We start from the raw sequence: 4,748 nt of genomic DNA, 5'->3' as shown, positions 1-4,748 counted from the left end.
CTGGAATTTACACACAAAAATACATCAACAGACAGACGGACATCGCTAAATCGACTCAGAATTTAATTCTAAGCCGATCGGTATACTAAAAGATGGGTCTATGATTACTCCTTCTTGGCGTTACATACAAATGCACAAACCTATTATACCCTGTAGGGTATAGAAATTGCAAACATTTTCTACAGAAATAAAATGATGCCACAATTTTCTATAGGAATACAATTTAAAAAAAAATCTATTTATTTCCTTAGAAAATTATAAATACAAATAATACAATAGAAATAAAATTTTGACAAACCTTTCTACAGCAATATAATTTTGCAAACATTTTCTATAGATATAAAATTTAAAATTGTTGTGTGTTTGTAGAACTAAAATTTTGACAAAATTATCTATGGAAATAAAATTGTGGCGAAATTTTCTATGGAACTAAAATTTTGATAAAACTTACTATATACACAAAAATAACAATGAAACATGATTAAGGTGATAATATTCCTTCTCTGCGTGTAGTCATATATAAGTAAGTTTTCCCTGTTTAAAGAAGTAGTCACTTTCCCTTGTTGGTGCAAAAGTAAGCCTACGATATACATTTTAGTCATATCGAATGAATGTGCAGGCTTTTATACACTCACGAATATATTTATGTATCATCAGCTATATCAAAATCTGGACCGACCGCATTCATATTTCGAAGGGGATCCCAAATTCTGTCATATGGAATGTAAATTTCAGACTGGCAAAAAATGGTAGAGCTTTTGGTACAACTTTTTAGAAAACTTTAAATATTCTTCATTATTGGAAGTTTCACCGCAATTACAGTCATTGATCGATAGAAAATCTAAATAAATTCAAATTTCTCAAATATATATTTAGTAACAAAACTAAAATTTTGGTTGGTCCGGAGTCGGAGTCGAGCAAAATTTTTACGACTCCGACTCCAGCAAAATCTTCAGACTCCAGCAAAATCTTCAGGCTCCGACTCCAACTCCGACTCCAACTCCGACTCCGACTCCGGCTCCACAGCCCTGGTTATGACAACGGTTTTTTGGGACTTCAAAGGTATTTTATTGATTGAATATCTGCAAAAGGGTAAAACAATAAATTCAGAGTACTATTACAACCTTTTGGATCATTTAAATGTACAAATTTGAGAAAAACGTCCTGGCTTACAACACAAAAAATACTTTTTCATCAAGACAACGCACCAGCGCACAAGAGTGTTTTAACAATGGCTAAAATCAACGAATTAAAGTACGAGTTGCTTGACCACCCACCTTATTCTCCTGATTTAGCTCCCACTGACTTTTACTTGTTCCCAAATCTAAAAAAAATCCTTGTTGGCAAGCGTTTTACCTCAAATGAAGATGGAATTACAGTTGTAAACCACTATTTTGAAGACCTTGAGGAAAACAATTTTAATCAAGGAATAGAATTTCTAGAAAAGCGTTGGACTAAGTATATTGACGTTTCAGGAGATTATATTGAAAAATAAAAATATTTTTGAAAAACTAACTATTCTCTTTCATTGATAGGCTAAGAAGTTTCCGAACCGCCCTCGTATTGATCAAATAAATTGTTAATTTAATTCTTTGTATCCTACGCTTCGTTTAATAAATAAAAACAAATATTTATTGGAGTATAACATACATATTTTGTTTGTGTAATTGATTCTATTGAAGTGAGGTTGTCCAATCGTTTATAGCAACTCAGTGATCAAAAATCTGGTTAAAAAAAATATTTTTATTTCATATATTCACAAATATTATATTCAAACAAAATGCGTTGATAACTAACAAATGATTTTAAACTTGAAGATCGAAACGCTTTTTATTTATTAAATTAGTTGCATGTGATATGTTTTTCTGCTTATGCAAATGCTATTGCAGTGAAATTGTATTCGTTGTTTATTTTCATATGGTTTAAAGACTTTTCATAAAATCAAACTTCATTTTAGAACTTCAGTTTATAATCCATCTTTATATGCAGTGATAAGGAAAAAATAGTATTGAATACAGCATTTACCTCGTATTAGTAGAATTGTATTGTAACAATATGTAATACAGATTTATTCGTAATCGTAGTTTTCAATAAAGGACGTTTCGAAATAATTCGGATATAAATCAACCGGAATTTCGTAAAGCACTAACCAACTAAATAATGTAACTCCCACTGAACGTAATCCGATTAACATACTGTGCTGGAGTACAAAACGCTTCTTGACATGACATTTTAGTTTGATTCTAGAAATACTCATTCATTTGAAGCACATACACAGGGACAAATTTAATTTTATTTATTTTGCGTTTTTACTGCCGAGGATATTAACTTTATCCAATTTCACTAAGATTGATAAGATTGACTAAACTGTTTCTTCTTTCCTTCATAAGTACTTTTGTACTATTAATGAGTATATTGTTTTTTATTACAACGATGCGTAATTGTATGAAAAGTATTCGTATATATTATAGTAATGAAAAAAATGAAAAATAATATCACCGCATTCAGTATTTTTATTCTATTCATTTCATTCTATTCTATTTTATTCATAATATCCTACAAAAAAAAGTTGTCAGTTGTAAACGTAAACTTTGATTTTAAAAATTTCGTTGTTTAATTTTTCATCGTTTCAATTTTTTCTCGTCTTGTTTGATGCCGATGTAGATAAAAGAAACAGCCACATTAAATGCAAATGAACAATAAAATGCTTAATTATTCACTTAGGGCTGCATCCTCTAAAAAGAGTACAATGCCTTTTCGTTATTTTTATGGAGATCCCTTTGCACATTTTATGTATTTTCACTGTTTTAATTTCGTTTGTATGGACATTTTGTCTTACTCCTCGGACCGATGTAGGTAAACAAAACACAATTCTCAATTATCTCTTTTTTCCGACCACAAATTTTAATATTCAAATTATTATTATATATTTCGACTTAAGCATATCAAAATTTTAGGGAAGCCTCATCCCAATCGTGTAACCAAATATAATCATGCTAGTACAGTTTTGCGAAACAAAATCCAAGCAGTTTGACAGGAACCACAAATTGGTCGCATTTGATTTCTTCTCTATGCTGTATTGATATGTTTCGCCAACTCTCTCGAATTTAATTTTTATTTTCATACTCTAAGCCACATAGTGGTCAGGGTATAATAACTTTGATCTGCCAAAAAATGTGCCTATCAGAAATATTGATTTTATACCACATAAAATATATATATACTCAGACTCGCTTGGTGTCCGTCCGTCCATCTGTCCATGTATTTGTTGTCCACAGGATTCCGGTCGCAAATGTTAACCGATTTTGATGAAATTTGGTACAGGGTATTTTTTGGGCACAAGGGCGATCGCTATTGAATTTGGAAGAAATCGGATAGATATAGCTCCCATATATATGTATCGCCGGATTTCGACAAATGGGGTGGATCGTCATAAAATTTGGCAAAAAGTAATCTTCTTCATCACTCTTCAAGTCTGCAAAATTTCATCGAAATCGGTTCAGATTTAGCAATAGCTCCCATATTTTGGCCCTTATTTATTAACCGATCTTACTTAAAGTTGGCTAAATCCAGTCCTCTGTAAATATAGCTCCCATATATATGTATAGCCGGATTTCGACAAAAGGGGTGGATCGTCATAAAATTTGCCAAAAAGTAATCTTCTTCATCACCCTTGAAATCTGCAAAATTTCATCGAAACCGGTTCAGATTTAGATATAGCTCCCATATATATGTATCGCCCGATATATATGTTTTTGTTTCGTAAATTTTGTTTGAATTTAACGAAAAATAGGGTAGGGAAATTTTTTGGGAATGTAAGGGAAAATAGGGAACTTTTTTTGCCTTGTAGGGTAAACCGAAAATTATCCCTGGCAACACTGACTATAGATCCTAATATCAAACATTTCCGTTCAGATTGAGACAAAGCGCCCATAAACATTTACCCCTTAATTTTTCTTAAATATGGAACTGCGCTTTATCTCCCAAACCTATATCACAAATGCTTCCACACAAAAAAGTATCACCGAAATTTTTTCAATTGAACTCTTTGTTGAATTTGGAAACGGATTCAATTAATATGTTAATTGATTCAATTAATTATTTAATCAAATCCGAATAAAAATCAATTACAAAAATTATTGATATTTGTTACGTTTCCAATTAAAATATTAATTGATTCAATTAAGTTGTTAATCAATTCTGAAACAATTTTCAATTACAAACGTGAACAATTTTCCGTTCCCAATTAAACATGTGATTGATTCAATCACCTTTGTGATTGAAATTGAATAATTTTGAGCGATGGAGAGAAAAGAGAACAAGAGAATGTGTATTTATTCAACAATGCGCAATATTTTAATTTTTGATTGAAATGTATTGCCAATATCAATTAATTATGAATCAATCAAAGAGTTTGATTTGATTTTTGATTTTTGTCTCGAAATCAATTAAATCTTTAATTGATTCAATTAAAACATTGATTCAATTTTATATAAAAACCCAATAATTTGTTTTAATTGATTCAATCACACAATTAATTGATCCGTGACAAAAGTCAATTAAATGTTTAATTGAAAATCGTGCTGGTTTTCAATCAAAATGGGTAATTGATATTATTATTTTCGTGATTGAAGACATTTCAATTAAAAAAATGATTGAGTCCGCGTTTTTCGTGATTGAAATAAAAAAAAAATTGTGTGTATGTCTACTAATTCAGTAGGGGTGGTTTAGGGTATGGTATAGTCGGC

The 4,748-nt window shown here is 30.6% G+C and overlaps 1 long non-coding RNA gene across 1 annotated transcript; it reads right to left on the bottom strand.

Annotated features, from left to right (window-relative positions):
* Positions 1-768: 768 nt before the first annotated feature.
* Positions 769-2,357, bottom strand: LOC142227437 (uncharacterized). Its single transcript, XR_012719835.1, has 2 exons — positions 2,026-2,357; positions 769-1,082 (listed from the first exon to the last, which is right to left on the bottom strand). It is a non-coding gene; the product is annotated as an uncharacterized LOC142227437 (long non-coding RNA).
* Positions 2,358-4,748: the final 2,391 nt, after the last annotated feature.

This window comes from Haematobia irritans, chromosome 1 (genome assembly GCF_050003625.1).
Source record: "Haematobia irritans isolate KBUSLIRL chromosome 1, ASM5000362v1, whole genome shotgun sequence".
NCBI lineage: Eukaryota > Metazoa > Arthropoda > Insecta > Diptera > Muscidae > Haematobia > Haematobia irritans.
The sequence above is the reverse complement of the archived record's forward strand: the minus strand, read 5'-3'. Positions and strand labels throughout refer to the sequence as shown.